Source organism: Pseudopipra pipra, chromosome 1, assembly GCF_036250125.1.
Source record: "Pseudopipra pipra isolate bDixPip1 chromosome 1, bDixPip1.hap1, whole genome shotgun sequence".
Classification (NCBI taxonomy): Eukaryota; Metazoa; Chordata; class Aves; order Passeriformes; family Pipridae; genus Pseudopipra; species Pseudopipra pipra.
In genome coordinates, this window is record NC_087549.1 from 65,978,945 (window position 1) to 65,997,156 (window position 18,212).

The 18,212-nt window shown below is 39.6% G+C and overlaps 1 protein-coding gene across 19 annotated transcripts in view; it reads right to left on the minus strand.

The window, feature by feature from the left end:
* LOC135416490 (poly(rC)-binding protein 3-like) overlaps positions 1-18,212 on the minus strand; it is a 503,073-nt gene that overhangs the window by 293,954 nt on the left and 190,907 nt on the right. For 18 of the 19 annotated variants that reach the window (XM_064659821.1, XM_064659812.1, XM_064659844.1 and 15 more), the window contains exon 3: positions 15,042-15,098. The exons of the other annotated variant lie outside the window; for it this stretch is intronic. The gene's annotated coding sequence lies outside the window, so the exon portion shown is untranslated. The remainder of the gene's footprint in view (positions 1-15,041; positions 15,099-18,212) is intronic. 19 annotated transcript variants of the gene reach the window in all.

The following is an 18,212-nucleotide window of genomic DNA, read 5'->3' on the forward strand; positions in this document are numbered from 1 at the left end:
GGAGGTTGGGATACGATCCTCTAGTATTAGAAGAGCTTCTCGGTTGGACACCCGTTTGGGAACACGATCCCCAGATTAGCTGGTATATTACTGACGCTCAGATAGTAGAAAAATCTGGAAGAGCACCCTATAGGTCTGTCTGATAAGCCCCTACCTCTCACAAACCTTATCCATCACTACATCACCAGGCCCTACTATAATAATGAGAGGCCAGCAAAGTAAAGAAAGCAGCCTGCCAGAAACCAAGAAGGGATGAAAGAAAAGAGGACAGAAAGCATAAGGATAAAACAGATACCGAAAGCTTAAAGAACGATCGAGAGGAAGGGATTGGCTATTCATATTGTACCAGGACTGCTGAACGGAGAACCAAGGACAAGGAGGGAGAGGATGATTTAGATATGTTGATATCACCTGACGAGAGAGAGAGTAGCCCGGGAGTTCCACAAATTGGACTCCCTGCTGCAGCAGCGGTGAGGGGAGTTGGAGCTGCCGGGGTGGTGGTTACTCCTCCTGGACCGGCTCTGGCTGAGCAGGAAGGAGCCATTGAAGGACCCCCTGGTGTGGATCTGGCTGCACCGGGAGGGATTAGGCAAATTAAAGCCTCTAGAGAAGTTAGCTCGGGTCCAGCGGGAGTGAGTCCTGTCGGTTTAGTTGGAGTACGCACAGAGGTGCAAGTGAAATCAACTTTTGTTGAAGCCGCTTTCAGCCCAGGGGGGGGCGACGGCCCCAAATGTAGAGGTGTTTCTGAGAACGAGTAGCTCAGCACCACTGATGAGTGCTCAGGCAGTTGATTCTGTTGGTGACGCTACTGATATGAGAGCTGTAAGAAAGTGCAAGAGGGTGTAAGAGAGTGCAAGAGAGTGTAAGAAAGTGCAAGAGAGACCCCAAAGTTTGTCGCGGGCTGTACTGTTGTAGAGGAAACGACAAGAGAAATAAGTTGGGTCAAAATGTATGAAACCAGGCAAAAGCAAAAGCCCACAGACGTTTTGAGCAGATTGAAAGATGCCGTTAGGAAATATATTGATATTGATTTAGAATCAGACTTGGGAAAGAAACAGCCCAAATTGACTGCCTGCTGGATGACTTTAACTTTATAGATCCCATGTAAAGAATGTCACAATGGCTAGCAATTTATATATTGACTAATTAGTGGGAATAATTTTGTTGACAGAATCCGTTGTTGTGAGATAAAGCGAACCTTTACCTAGAAACGAAAAAACTGGGCCTTAATTAAATTAGAAAATCTAAAAGGGGCAAGACCAGGTTAACCTCTGAACCTGCCACTGACAGCCAGCCACGGGATGCAACCCCGTTTGGGCATGGGCCGTGGAGGCTTAAGTTATGCTGGACCCTTTTGAATACTCTGCTGCTTTTGGGCTCATGCCCTGTCTGACGAGTGTGCAAAATGCTACCAAGTTACACGATATAAAGGCCGTATGATTCAAAGCTTAAGCTACCATTCATTTGTCGACAAAGTCTGCTATGGCTCTAGACAACTGAACACTTGCAACACGGGTTCTCGGCAACTATGGGTAGCAAAAATTAATAAAAGGGGGAACCAGGCTGGGACTTAGTTGTCCTAAGGGAGAGGAATAGATTTATTCCACTCAAGAAGGCCATTGGGACATTTCTGACGGTGGTGGAAAGCAGGACATGAAAAAGGAGGAAATAATAAAACAGAGGGTGCAAACTTCATTAAAAGAAACGGCACAAGGAAAGCCTCCCAACACAAGTGGCCATAATGCATTGCAAGGGACACCTGAAAGGTAACACTGTTCCAGAAATAGAAAATAGGAGAGCTGATGCAGAAGCTAAATTAGCTGCTGCAAAAACTGAGGAAGTGGTTATAACAGCTCTAATACCAGGGGAACTAGATACTGACTTCCAACCAAATTATCAAAACTCAGATCATAGGTGGATTCAAAAGAACAAAGGTAAATTGTTGGATAATGGATGGGGCCAATTAGAAACAGGACAGCTAATAATACCAGAGAAATTAATGTGGCAATTTGTAAAAATAGAACACGAGAAGGCACATTGGAGTTTAGATCCACTTTATCAGTATTTACAAACTAGAATAAGCAGGACCAAAATTATTCACTACCATAAAACAGGTTACATCCCAGTGCGAACGATGCCTGAAGAATAACCCAAATACAGGGACCAAGATACACCAAGGGGCAATAGATCGAGGTAAATTCCCAGGTGAAGCATGGCAAATTGATTTCTCTGAACTCCCAAGAAAAGGGGGGTATAGGTACCTATTGGTACTAACTGATACATTTTCTGGGTGGCCTGAAGCATTTCCCTGCAGAACAAACAAGGAGAGGGAGGTAACTAAAGTTTTGCTAAACGAAATTATACCACGATTTGGAATACCAAGGAGTATATCCTCAGACAGAAGTACACATTTCTGTGCAAAAGTTGTGAGAGCAATAAGCAAAGCATTGCAGATTAAATGGCAATTACATACGCCCTACAGGCCACAAGCTAGTGGGCAAGTAGAAAAGATGAATCATCTCATCAAACAACAAATTGCTAAAATATGGCAGGAAACTAACTTACAATGGTATCAAGCTCTGCCTATTGCTCTGATTAGATTGAGGGTCAAACCTCGATCAAAAGAAAAGTTGAGCCCGTTTGAAATTCTGTACGGTAGACCTTATGCTATGCAAGTTGTAAATAGTGATGCTGTAGACCAAATAGGCAATCAATATATATATGATTATGTAATTGCTGTAGGAAAACATTTTGATAAAAATGCTGCAGTAGTAATAGAACACCAGCCCAAGCAACCTGACTGTAAATTGCATCCATTTAACCCCGGTGATTGGGTGTATGTTAAGAATCTTTTAGGAAAACCCCTACAAGAAAAGTGGGAGGGACCTTTCCAAGTGCTGCTGACCACCTTCACCGCGGTTAGGATCAAGGAGCGACCTACATAGATTCACTACTCTCGAGTCAAGAAAGCTCCAGAAGATAAGCAAGAAAACTCCACATCATGAAGCCGACGTCCTTCCAAATTACTTCGACCTGGACCGTTGGACTTTTGATAAGTATAGTTTTATCCCAAAGCTCTACTTCTGAAGGACCGTGGTCTAATGCTTACATAGAAGTACATGTCGGTGATTCCGGTGATTTCCCAGAAATGGAGGTTTATATTTTACATAACAAGCAACCTTACACGCCAGACCAAGGCTATCTCATAGCACAAAAGGGAGACCAATTTCAAATAGGGTGTCGAGAAGTTGAGGGACTAATAGGAAAAACAGATAAATTAACACTGATAATTAAATTCTGGCCAGATGAATCTAAACAGGATTTAATCACTTATAGCCAAGTAAAAAGAGGTCAGCCCATTGTTTGGATTCAACGGACGGGACCAATCTCATGTCAGTGGGATAGTTTTGAAGGGGGCAGAGCACAATGTGAAATTCTATTCGAGTTAAATCACTCAGTGACATTCACCTGTAATAGGGAGGGAAACCCTCCAGGTAATTACACCGTTATAAAAAGAATTTCACTAGCCAAAGACCCAATTGTGAACCCATCTCGTGAAATCACTCCACAAGTAGAATGTAGAAGAATACATAATTTCACTTTGATAGGACCTCAAGTAATAAGACAGTCAAACGAGTTGAAGTTACTACTAGACCCTACATATTCTCTAAAGAAGGTACAAATGAACATTCAGACAGACATTACACACTTACAAGAAGATTGCCAGCCGTTCGTAAAGCAAAGTCTCAAAGGCTGGAATGCCTGGTTAGCGACTAGGTCACTTCACAAACGAACACAAAGAGACATAAGTGGATGGGTTGGCACAGGGTTTGGTATAATGAACACCATAGACCAAGAGGTAATACTAAATAAGTTGAGTACCGTCACTTCCAATCTAGGTAAGCTTAAAGTACCTTTAAGCTCATCTATGCTAACTTTAGCAGAAACACAATCCTTAGTAGTTAAATTGATGGCTCTAGTAGCTGACCACACCGCTGAAGATTTTGTCAAAATTGCTGATTACACTGGAGATATTAGCAAAGAAGTTGCACTTGCTATCCAGTGCGTTCAAACACAACAATGGATACAGTCAGTAGCGGCAGGAATATTGAGAGAAGGGATGTCAGGTATACTACCTCAAGAAATAAGAGAAACAATATTAAGAGATAGCTCCACTACACGATTTGAAATAGACCACCAGGCTTGGTGGCAATTAGTTAATTTTACCTATGATCCACAACAAGAACATGTTGAGGCCTATGTCCTCACCATCAGCGCTGCAGAAGAAAGAGCTATCTTCCCCATTCTAACATTAGGAACTATACATCAAGATGTCATTGTCAGACCTGTAGATCATAATGTCTGGGCAAACTATGACAACACTAAGAACAAGTGGCAATCAATTAGCACAGAAGCATGTATTCCTAAAGGACAATTAGGTTATATTTGCGAAAATGCCATAGTAGAAGCTGAAGACTTATGCTTAGATGCTGAAGACAGTATATGCACTTTTGAAATGCTTCCGCACAATAGAACCCGATCACAAGTATTCTATATAGGAAATGGATGCGCTTGTATTAGAACCCCTTGTGTTGATGTAGTTATAGATAATTGTCTTGAAGTGACTAATGATACTAACTTTTGTATATGTAACTTCACCAAAATTGTAGGTTGTGACTTTAGCTATACTGCACCCATAACTACACAGCAGTTAATCGAAGCTGAGTACACTTTGTATCATGAAGTACCCAAACTACAGATAGGCATGGATACTAAGCTTCTCAAAGAAATGCTTATGCATCCTGAGGTAAGAAAGTTAGTTCAAAAGGTGAATCAAACGACCCAACGCATGGTGTGGCAAGTAGAGCATAATTCAGAAGGTATAAAGAATATCTTGACGAAAGTTGCACAAGTAGGTCAACATCACTGGTGGGACATTTTCACAGGGTACTCTCCAACAGCAACTCAAGTCTTTCACTACCTAGTACACCCCATATTGATTATAGCTATAGGCATGTTCTTGTTAACCCTCATGAACATATGCCTGTGGTGTGAGTTAAGGTCCATGGTCAAGAGAACCCAAATGATCTGGGCAATGATAAAAGCATATCAGCGCCCTTTAGGATTAGAACTTGACGAAGGAATTCGTAAGTTCTAAGAAAAGGGGGGAAATGAAGCCAGGTAACACCTGAAAAGCGAATTTAAGCAATATAAAGAGTTAAGCACAAAATGTAGAAGCAAGCTTTAGCAAGGCACATAGGATTCAGCATTAGGAAAGCGGAGACAATAAATTCACTGAGGTACAGGTCACTCTGACACAGGAGAACATAAACATGAACAGAAAATGCTAGTACACACAAAAAGAGACATATGGAGAGGAAACCAAAGAGATAAAGAGAGGGACATGCCAAGAAATTAGGTATTGGTGCCAAATACCGAAACTCTCTGCCAAATTCATAAGGAAGCTACCCAAATTAGGGAAGGTTCAAAAGTTTAGGAGGATGATGATGAAAAGGACATGAGGTTCATGATGAAGGAAGACCGGAACTCCCACCGAAGTTCTCCCCAAATTAAGGACCACGCCTCTAACTCCGCCTCAACTCCACCTGTTATGAATATTAAAAGTAGATGTTGCAATGTAATGAATATTCATAATGTATGATGTAATTGCTTAGCAAAACGTGTATAAAAGTTGGATTGTGTGTTTCTCGAGTTGGAGCAGTTTGTCCAGGGCGACCTGGCTGCTCCCCGGCCGTGAAATAAATACCTCCTGCTTATAGACTGAAATTCTGTCTCTGAGCAGTTTCTCCGCGCCTTGTTTTGGGGCATAAAATTGGCATCAGAGGTGAACCAAAAAAAAAAAAGGAGGAAAAAATGTAACAGTTTAATCATAATTCAAAGTTAAATTTAGAAGCTACATCACACTCTACCCATTTTTCCAGCTCATGTTTCCAGACTAAGTCCTAGATGGCATAAAGCAACTGAAAAGTTAAACAAGCAGCCCACTTACACATAAGTTACATGACACAGTAGAATCAGCTGTAAGCATGAGATGACAAGGTGGTCTCACCCTGAAGGCAGCTCTAGGAGGACTACATAACAGAGCAGAAAAACTAATTTATGCATACAGTAAATGATCATCAGCTTGCAGAAGGGCCCCCATTAATTTTACCATTTGATCTTCCATGAATAATTCTAAAGAAAGCCCCAAATTAACCCATCAAGCAAACACCAGGGAAGGATCAAGTTAAAGAACTAGCTGGTATTCTTGGTAAACACAGGACTGGCACTGCTGCTCAGATCACAGTGTGTAATTGCACTGGGAAATATGAAAACTCTCAATAATAATGTTTTACTACAATTAAGTTTAAAAGCCAAAAACCAGCACATTTTGGCCAGATAAAGATGTGGTTACAGTCCAGATCTGCAAACAGAGCAGCACTGCAAAGCACTGCACTGATGTTTTCATTCTGAACATGAGATTGGCTCATGAATGCTTTTGTTGGAAACAGGGTCTCAGTGCTTCCAGCTTCCAACACCTTCGGCTGGCCCACATCTCCTACACAGCTGGGCAATTTCATTCTACTTATCAAAAAAACTACAGCTAATTAAAAGCAATGCAATCTTTTGGAAGGCAAAGAAGGGAGGGTATTCAACCTTTCCATCACTTCAAACCCAAATGCTCAGATTCAGTTCTGCTAACAATTTTGGATTAAACAAAAAAATAAGACAAAAATATGCACATTGAATGAGTCCTGACTTGGACTTTGCAAGCATTCCCTATAGAAAGAAAGAAAGAAAGATATACCTTTTCTTTCTTTCTTTTTTTTTTTAAATGAATTTAATGAATTACATTTTTGGGGGTGATGACAAAGGACAGAAGAGTAGCGAAACAACACAGAAGAGTAGCAAATGTTTAACCAGGAAATCTCTCAAAAGCTTTTTCAGTTTCACACAGCTCCAGTACCCCTTCTATCTGAATTATCTTGTCTGTGCATTTTACAAATTTCCTGGCTGTTGTAATGCTCCCAGACTGATAGTGCCCAGCAGAGCCAGGTAGCAGTAGGGCCCCATTGTGCCAACCACAGTACAAAGCACGATGGCAGATGTTTTATCTGCCCCAAATTGCTTATAATCCAGTGGCCGTGACACGTGTCTTACTGGTGATAGCACAGTCATAGCCAGCAAACGGGCCCTTCTCCAGTGACATTGCTGCAATTTCACACAAAGATTTAAAGTAATGTTTATCAACTCCATGCATAAAGGTTTTATTCTGAAGACAATCAAGCATTTGAAATCTCTCCACCGACTTTTCAGGAAGCCACCTGTTACCCAGGCTCTCCTCTCGCCAGCGCAGCGTACACAGAGCCAATGTGCTCCACAACCCTCTGGAAGCTGTCTAGGCAGAGTCCTTTTAGACACAGTTATTTCATTTTGAAAAAGCAGCTGAGGCTTTTCATTTCCCGTGTGGTATTTCTACTCCCAAATTGCTAGTGATCATAATTTCATGCGAAGCAGTTTAGAAAAGGAAAAAAAAGATAAAAACACCCAACGAAATCAAACCCCCAAGCTGGCTACTTTCTTTATGTAGAAAATAGTAAACTTGCTGCAGAAGTTGCTTGCTAAATATCTGAATTTACTGTGACACTAAATAAATGCCTTTGTTTTTTCTCCACCTTCCAATTTAGAAATAGTATCAAATTTTTTGCACGTTTTCTCATCTGCAAGTTGGGACCACCCTGTAATCCTTAGTTTGAATGATTCATGAACAGCAGTGTCTGATACACCACTGCTTAACCACAGGCTTGCCATTTTTATCTTGTATGCATAACTAAAAATAGATTTTAAATGACACTAGTACAGAAGCAATACTGTTTCCATCTACACCTTGTACTCAAAGAACGTTTTTGCCCCTCCAGAGTTAATTTGGCATTCAGAAAAAATGTAAAGGAACTGCTTACCAAGGAGGAAGCAACTCCAAAAAATTGATTTTCTTAGGAGGAAACTTCTGTTCTGCTGATGATTGGTCCCTTTCAGAAGATTTTCTCCAATCACTCAGCTCTACACTTTGGCAGCTGGAGATGGTGATCAGTTAAGTCTCTCTTCAAGCAGTAATAACTTTTTAAATTTTTTTATCATATGAAAACCAGATATATGAATAATGGACTGCTGCTTAGCACCTGCTTAATTATTACATTCAGGCTATATCTCTTCTACAGGCATTTTTAATTTATCTCTAAGAGGATTTATGGGATGGATATGCTATTTAAAAAACAGATGAAGAGGTCAGTGCAGCCCAAGGTATTTCATTTCATTTCAGCGTTTACAATTATAACACACACTGGAAGTGATGGAAAGATCTCAGAAGACCAGCAGATTTGTCAAGTGCTCTCCCTGTCTCCCACATGCATTTTCAAGGGGGGGTAATGGAAGACCAACAGTAAGTATACCAACATTGTGCAAATCAGAAAGCCACAGATGGACAGCTCTAGCAGAGAATGCTACCAAAAAAAAAGAAAAAGAAAAAAAGAAAAAAATCCCACAAAGAAGCACCAGATACAAAATTTATTTATTTACTACTTGCAGTGAGTTTCACCAGTGAGCAAGATCAGCTTTGCTAAACGGACCTTGTTTAGAATGAAGCCAGCTTCACTCTCTTTTCATAGTTAACTTTCAACTACCACCCTTTGATGGCAGAATTCATTGAACTTGAGTCTGTTTTTAAAAGAAATGCCCCTTCAAGCATTACCCTTTGACCAGTATTATTATTTCTATCTGCCTCAGCAAACACAAAAAGAGCACTTTTGATGCTGTCATACTAGAGACTGGGCTGCGTAGAATGAACAAAGAAAATACAAGGACATCCTATTAAACCTAAACTCCACGCACTGACCTGGAACCAGGGCATTGCTGTGAGAACTGGCGCTCTCCGGGAAAACCACTGCTCATTTGAACTCAAGCTGGGAAACAAATCTCTACAATGAACTGAAAACCTAAGGATTTGCACAGATCTACTAATACATGTACAAGCTATACTATATAGGACGCATCCCAATGGAGAGACAGCGTTATATAACTATTGTTAAAGAAAAAGCAGTACTGAAGGGAGAAGGGGAAGAAGAAGGAGGGGAAGGGGAAAAAAGAAATCTGAAAAGTAGAGAGACAGGGGATGAACTAGTAGAGAAGAGATTCAGTGGTTTCATTTTCAGCAGTTTCATTTTCACTTGGCTCCCCAGGCCTTGGTAAAACCTATAGTACAGCTGCCTATATTTAGAAATGGATTTATTCCTGCAGGTTTATTCAGTGATTTGAACTGGAAAAAAATTCTCTTACTGGGGGAAGAGAAAGGGCAAGGTGAAAACATCCTCTTGTGCTGTTAAGACTGAAATTATACTTCAGAATCAACTAAGTCAGCAGTAGAATAAGACATCCAGTTTTGAATCAGAATTTGGAGGTAAATACAATTACATAATTTCAGCATTAGTGGTTGGAAACAAAAAGGCAGTTATTTATTTCTTCATTTGTTAGCAGCTCCAGTCTCTGAAAGATAACTTGGTTCCCCAGATACAGTTGGCAGGAAAGTCAGATTTTCAGTATGTGAGATACCATTACTCTCATTCCCACCAGCCTTGCCACATATTTACATGAGAAAAAAAATCCAAAAAGTCTTTGTAAATTACCAACAAACCAGAAAATCAAACAAATTTTTATTTTAATAATATAGTTAAATATAATAGAGTTTCTGACACAAAATACCCTCTATTATTTGGCTGGACCATCTTTATGCCAACTGAACAATAGAAAATTGGGATCAAATTAAGAGGTGCTCTCAGCTACATGGTACTAATTCAAAGGTAAAGCATGGCTGGAACAGGCAACTGCCTATTAAGCTTATGAAAAGCAGAGATGTATTCTGAGGGGGAGAGAAGGGCAGCTACTAACATTGAATCTGAGTGGTCTCCTGGAAACTTTCACAGGGAGAACGCCGAGCAACAAATGTCCACTATGGATACAAATATGTTGTCAAGTTGCTGTGACAGATCCATTATGGGTGAGCAGCTTAGCAAAATGAACTCGATCTCAACTGTCTCACAATATAAATGCCACAAGCTCAGAAGGACTTGAGCTTCCAGTTCCCCCATCCCTTCCTCTGAGGTTATCAGAAGTGAGTTGGCATCCAAGAGAAGCAGCAGGTCAAGGAAAGCCTTATGCACAAGAATAATCACTCTAGGAAAGACCCTCCTGTCACAAACCAAATCTACCACACTGTGAAACTACACATTTTCAAACACACATGCTCCCACAGTTGCTTCCCTCTTCTCTAGCTGCAGAAAGGAAACTTCAGTGCAGTTACAGACAAAAAGTCATATGTTTGTTTGCATATTCTGATTTCTCAAATTATACCAAAACGTAATAGCACAAGACATTTTTTCCTACCAGGAACTAATGAAAGAGCACAAGAAGGATGATGATCTAGAGGTGGCAGCAACATCAGACTTGTAAAATGACATTTCCTCAAGGTATTAACAGTAATATTTTCGAACTCAATCTATGAGGTATACATGTGACATACGTGGGCAAGTGAAAGCTAGAGCTTTTAAAATGTATTCAATTTTCAAACACAGAATATTTTAACACAAAGTTAAGTTTTATGATAACAGTTAAGGTCACATTAAAATTTTCGATTGTTCAGGAAAAGGCATTTCAGCATATCTTTAAGTCTTATTAAGGTCTCAAGAATGTGAGCCTTATGGTTTGCTGAGCCATGGCATGAGCCACCAGCCAAACTCAAAGGATCTTCAGAACAACCACAGTAGCAAGGTGTGGACTGAGAAAAGGTGAATCACATTATCTCCACTATTCAGGAAGATTTCTCTCACACTGTGATGAATTTATTAGGACATACAATAATTTACAAGATATCCTGTTATTTCTTTACTTTAAAATTACTGCTAGAGCAGACAACAAAATTTTATAAAAGATCTCTTGCTAATTCAGTATAGTATAAGCATTGCCACACACGTAGACCTGAATGGAGGGACGGAAAAAAGGCTCAACCAAATATGTCCTCCTAGACAACATGAAGATAGACTAAACTGCAGTAAGTGCCCTCCTTGTAGGAAATACAGTTTATTAAAATCTAACCCTGTTTATTAAAATCTAACCGTGGCCTTGCTCCAAATTCCATGTTTAATGCCACAAAATAGAAAGAACAGCAAGGGCTACCTCCTGGCTGATGATCAGCTAGCTCAGTATGCTGCTCCGCATACTACGCTGACCCTGTGGCTCCCAACCTTAGCCAAGTCCACTGGTAAGTTTCCTGCTTGTACAACCTAGTCAGCACTGCGTGGCTCATTCATGTGGCTAGGATTCCTCAGTTACATCCAAGAGTTAGTCAACATTCATCATAAAAATCAAATACTTTCTCAAATAGTTGCTTAAAGTCACCTGAGTTATTCAGCGACCACTTCCACTCCCCGTTCACCCCCACATTTTTTAAAGCATTCAGTCCAGTGTTTACTACAATACAGCTTTTTAAGACCTATGTACCTTGATACTTGCAGGAGTGAGTACACTGGCACCAATTCTAGCTTTGGAGGTTTTTTGAGATAGAGAAGAAGGGCTTTTGCTTTTCTTAAACCGGCCAAGTCCTCACCAGGAATGATTTTTTTGGTTTCTTTTGTCTGTTTTTGTTTGGGGTTTTTTGTTTGGTTTTTTAATCACAAATAATTATATTATTGTCATGAACTCTGATTAGGTATCCAATCTAATAGACTATGAATTTTGCACCTTAGTCTCAAAGGACTTAATTATTAGTACAATTTGTTGAAAGTAAGTGGTCCCAAATTTTCCTGTCTGCCCATATTAAATGAAAAGAGATATTAACTTATGGAAATATTTGTGTGAACTAAGTTACCATTGTCAAATGGTGACCTTATGAGACTGGATAAAGAAATAGGCACTAACATAGACTGCTACACTGCCATGAAACCAAAGGAGAAAAATAATGAGATATAAAGCAGATTAGCATTAACTAAAAACCAAACAACCCACACATAAAACAAAAATAATAGAACAGTCTCCAGTATTTACTACACATATAATGTCAAGTTGTTATTTTTACTGACATCTTTCTGAGCCTCTGCACATTGCAATGCCCTCTAATAGAAACAACACTGCCAGAACAGAAATAGTCTCATTTTCAGCTCTGTCTCCACTGAAAGTTGATCTTACTTTTTTTCAATTCCCAATTTATCTCTGTGTGGAACACTATCCAATGTATGGCTGCTGAACCATAAATAATGATGTCACTGTAATAAATAATTCTAATAATCAATTTAAAAGCAAAGTAATATGACTAATTTTTAAAGGTGAGTTTGCTCTGAGTTCTTACACATATAGTGCATGTTCACTGCAAAATTTACCTCTCCCATACATTTGAACTACATGTGGATGATACTCCTTAATTTTCTCAACACACCAGTTGTCAGCATTATTCCTTAACAGAGAAGCAACTTCTCACAAATACCTTCAGCAGATTCTATTCTCTTCTGCCATCCCTAGAGGACCTGTCTGAACCTGGCCATTACAGATTCGGCTTCATTCCCTTTGTCCTTGTGCTCTGTTCAAGCCATACAACTGGTAATTAAAGCAGAATGAATCAAGATGGGGAGCTACCATCACAACAGGTAATTAAGCACTAGCAACAACAGAACCCAATCCACCGAGCCAGGGATAATGAAGGATGTTTTTCATTGTGTTTGTTCACTTTCTCACCCCCATCAGCTTCTCACTGTAGCTCCTCCATTATAATATCTGCTACTGAGCTCTCACTTTTGTGCTCTTCATTTCTCTCTCAGCCCCATATTTCCAACTTGCTGGAATTTCCTTTCCTGAAACAGTTACCTGTGTGCCTGCTTCCCCTTTTCAGCAAATTGCTGTTCCTTCTGCAACAATAAAAGTCTCTCTATCCCTCTCCCCACATAATGAGCTATATACACATCAAATCCACTGGCTGACATCTATATTCCTGGTGCGCTTTTAAAACAGTGATTATGCTACCTCAAAAAATTTTAAGTGTGTTCAAGGCTTGAGAGCATTGTGTGTGTATTACAGACTGTATTCTCTGTCTTGTGTTTCCAGTTTCAGCCTATCTATACTCCGTTTCCTCAGGATCAGACCTTCCAAAACACTGGACACTTGCTCCTGACACATTTAGGGAAAAATTGATCCTCTTTGCGCAGCCTCTTTTAAGGGAAGATCTATTTATAAAATACCTTGATCTTTTATGCTACAGAAGAGATACTCACAAACACAAGCACACACACAGAGAAGAAAATCTCTACTGAAAATGTGAGCTCATGGAGTGTTCTCCTCTGAGATGAGTCCTTCCCTTTCTGCAAGGAAGGAAATATCCACAAATTTCTGCAGCACCATTTTTCCTTTTTCTTCTTCCCACAAGTAAGAATGGATTTATCCAATCCATAATGAAAGGCTACACAGCAATGGAAAAAGATATTCATTTGATCCAGTGTTACCAATCACATTTACATAAGATACACATGCAACACCAATTTCTCTCAAGCACTCGTGCAATATGAATGCACCTCCCATTTGAGGCATTCATGATCAGACTCCATTAAGTGTCTGCCTGTATAATTAATTGCAAGGTATTACACACACACAAACTAATGTTTCATTTTATCTAGGAAAGGATTAGTTTATGAAATATAAATCACAAAGTACTGATGTTTTAGAAACTGCTTAATCTATGTGTGATACATAGGTCTGGATGGTAAACTCTTCTGGTCCTAAAAATATTATCATATGTTTTACCTTCCCTGTCATTACATTTACTGTCACTTCATCATCCCAGTGTTAGTCCGGTGCTACCAGACTACCCTTGCCTTTGTATCAAAATGAACGAAAAATGCAAGTTAAAAAACCGAAACATATCTGATACCTTGAAAGAAGTAATGGAATTAAAACAGACTGAAAGGAGTTAAACTCTTTCCTACATAGCTTCGTAAAAAGAAAACTCTGAAGTATCAACATTGACGTTCTAGAAATTTATCATTATGTTCAGACTAGTAGAGAAAGCACTGACGGTTTTTCCTACCTTCATTTTTAAATCCTAACCATAAAAAAGTGAATGTAGACAACAACATATATTGTAAATAGGACTCAAAATCCTACTAGCATATATATCTTGGCTTGATTACTTCAGAAAAAGTTACCCTGCAACTTGAAAAATTACATCATTAAGGAGTCTCCTAAACTGGATTCCAGAGATGGGAAACTAATATCTTTATGTCGTTTCCTTTTTTTTTTTTTTTTTCACATACTTAGAAATTTCTACTTCAAAAGAAATTTTGTATTTATTTGTCGGATCAACTCTGTACCATTAAATACACTTTTCCACAAGGCATCTGTTTTATTGACACAAGCAGTGCAGAACACTCCCATTTGTCTACCTGCTTCTGACTGCCAAAACCCTTCTAGGAATCATTTCCATGGCGGATGTCCCTGTGACAAGGGGTTTCTAGAGCCTCACATTAGCTTAACTGAAATCTTTTCACATTTTCTTCACCATTTCTCTGGAACTGGAGCAGCCTCACATATTTCAGTGTAAGCAAAACTCCTGCTTGGTCACACCACTGTTTCAGGATTATAAGACTAAACCAGTCTATAGATGTATGCCCTAGGTATTGAACAGTTGCCACAAATAATAAAATTCAGCAAAAAACCACAATATAAAACTCTACCCTTACCTTAGTCTCTCTTTTATGCACTAATGACATGCTAGGATACCTTTTTTACAACACTGCCCATCTGACTAAATAGCTGAAAAGAAAACAGTGCCACTAAGTTATTTAGCAATGTTTACCACTAATATACCCAAACACTTATCTATTGTTTTATGAACACGTGGGCTATGCCTCAGTTACACCAGATTCTCTGAAGTCACTTACACTAGCATAATCAAGATCAATATTTTTCGTGTGGTGATAATGTAAAAAGATGTGTCACATTCAACTTACCTATCACATCAGATGTTCACGAGCCACAGTTCTGCCTCAATCTGAAGAAAACTTGACCTGTTGAATATGAAGCAACACATTTTCACTCATGATGAAGTCTTGCACTCTTTAGAACAGGCTAACAGGTCACCAACTTTTGTGACGAAGAGCCAAAAGCACTTCAGCACTAGAGACAACTTAGAGTCCCAAAATTTGTTTCCATCTTCTGTTGCAATTCAAATACTTACAGATAACTTAGATTTACCAGTCAGTACCCTATGTCATTTTAATATTTATACAATGTTCACCGGGATACAGCATTTAGTTTTGGGAAGTATCTCAGAGAGATGTACAAAAACCCCTGAAGGCTACTGATTGTTAAAAATTGGTACACACAAATTCTTATGGTGCCCTTTGAACAAATCTGCAAAGACCAGAAAACAAAACATGCTATTCTTCCCTTACTTCTGCTTTTCATCTTTTCTCCTTTCTATATATTTTACCTCTCTCAGAGTAAAGTCAAAAGAAGGGAGGAAAAGAAAGGAAATGGAAAGAAATAGTAAGGACTGTCGGGGAAATGAGGGGACTCTTTTATGCCAAAAGTACCATTATATCAATTGCATTTTTATAAAAGCATCTCTCTGAAAATCGTAGCTGTCAAGTTTTTAGTTTTCTTATACTCACACAACCTAACTGAGATCTTGAACAGTTTTGTTGGAATTTCTTGATCTGTAAAGCAAGGCAAACAAGACTCTTTAGTAGCCTACATTCACTAGAAAGTAGGCAGATATCAGAGGTGCCCAATATTCATTAATATATGTAAAATATATTCCTAATGCTAATATTATTGAAAAGAAAAGAAGTCAAGCTTAAAGTCTCTACTAGTATGACAGTAATATAACATTAATTTTTATTAGCTAACTTTGAGTTTGAGATGACACAGTACACAATCTTCTGGTGTACAGAACTGTAAGTGTGCTATATTAGTTGCCTCCCAAGTGAAGCACAAAACATGAATTCACCATTACTGACTTAAATTGTTTCACTGACTCCACTTAAGCACACAAGAAATCTTGTTTCAGACTAGGCTAAGAAAAAATACGCCAAGTCAGGACCATTTAATCTATGACACCTCATACTGATTTTTTTACGCAATATCTATTTACGTGGGCCTTCCTATTTTTCCCTTAGTCACATGAATGCAGGAAACTCCACTGCATCAGAATGAGATCAGTAAGCAAAGGCTGAATCCCATTTCTACTCAATTGAGTGGCAGAACTTCCACTAACTTGATTAGAAGCTGTAGCAGTGCCTGAATGGCAAAAGATATCCTGCATGTCCCTTTTACTTGCCTTGGGCTACAATTGTATCCATCAATATTTTAGGATATAAGAGGGAGAAAAAAAGAAAAAAAAATTCAGTTATTTGATAGAGTTGAGAGAGGGGATTATTTCCATGTTTTGTTTTGTGGTGAGCCACATTTACACATAGCCAAGTACAAACAAGAAAGTAAAAACTAGCACTGTTACATGATGCAAGGAAAAAAACCAGCAATCTGCTTTGTATCAGGAAACTTCCTCTGGAATAACACTGTCACACATGCTTGCATGGCATAAAGAGGAAAGAGATGCAGACCATCAAGTTTCTAATATTGCCTGCCAGCAAATTGCCTTGTCACACACTTACACCTTCCATATGAGAGAAGAGTTACACAGCCCTTTGTGCTGATTTGCATCACTTGTTTGCTATTACAAAATATTCCTAGGGAACATTTCAATAATAAAAGAGATTAGCTTCAAGCCAACTGGACAGTGCTCTGCAGCTCAGATTAAATGTATCCACTGCTTTCAAACAAACAACTCAAAGCTGATCCTCCACCCTTGTCATGGGTTTACTTGTTCTAAAAAAAACAAACAGGAATTTTCTTTCCCCTGCTGCATGTGGGGGAGGGATGTTGAATGGAGAGGACAGTTTTCTGCCTTGGGTGATTACCTACACAAAGGAGCTGGCTGGCAGAACTACATTCCAGCCTGATAGGGGCTGAGAGAGGGTGGAGGAGTTTTTTTCCTCTCCTTGCAAATGCAGGGCACTTCACTTTCTGCCTTGATGGAGGCAAGGTGTGTATGTGTATTGGAAAAGCTTTGAGGCGTTTTTCTTTTGACCTGGTCATCTGGCTGCTCTCTGGCCTTGGCTTGCCTGTGTGCTGCCCTGTATCCAGCCCGAATCTGCTCAGATTTCATCGTAGAGTTTGTGCTCACTGATGAACAAAGGGGGAGTCCTGTCTACAGCCAGCCGCAGACAGCATGAGTTTAGTGGGAAAGAAACTGCCCTTCTTTCCCCCTTTTTCCCCTTCCCCTCCTTGGGGTGTGTGTGGGGAAATCTCCATTTTTTGGCTTCCCCTGTGGTCTGGGGCCCCCAGATGGCAACCAGAGAACTATAGCCCCCCCGCCGACCAACACCGAGCCCTGCAGGCTCTGCACCTCCAGTGACCCAACAGCGCTCCTGCTGACAGTGATTAGAATTGCACTAGAGATCAGAGAAGTATCAAACTGTTTCCTTTTTTGAAGTGGACTTTTTGGGTACAGGGTTATTGTTTAGTTGTTTTTGTGTTCTTTTGCTGTTCTTGCCTATGTGCATATATCCTTTAATAAAGGGTTGTTATTTCTTCCTTTTATCCATACTTCCTCGATTGGAGCCTCTTAATTTTGGATTTACAATTGCTGAGGGAGAGGAGGTTGGTCTACCTCATAACTCATCCTCCTTAACAAAACACTCCAATCTCCTTAAACTGAGACAACCCCCAACCTTGTGAACTATACTTTCCTTTGATTTACATTTCCTGTGGCTTGAATACCTTTGAAGTAGTATTTGCATTAGGTCCTTGGAAGCAATCAAACCTCTGTCTTTGAAACTATTGGGAGTAGGAAATGAAACTAGCTCCTTTAGTCCCCTGCTGTTCTCAGAAGGGTCTCTCTCTACATTCCTCTGAAGGTGCACAATTTCTGTGGACTTTAGTGGGTGGTCCAGGCATTTGAGCAGCCATGACTGAAAAGGGCTTTCACAGCTCTTCCTATGAGGATCTCAAAACATTTAAAAGGCGAGTGGCAGGATAAACACTCACATATTTACCTAATCTTTATAATCTATTTGCTAAAGTTTGAAGGGAAAAGATTTTTTCTTTAAAACTTTCAG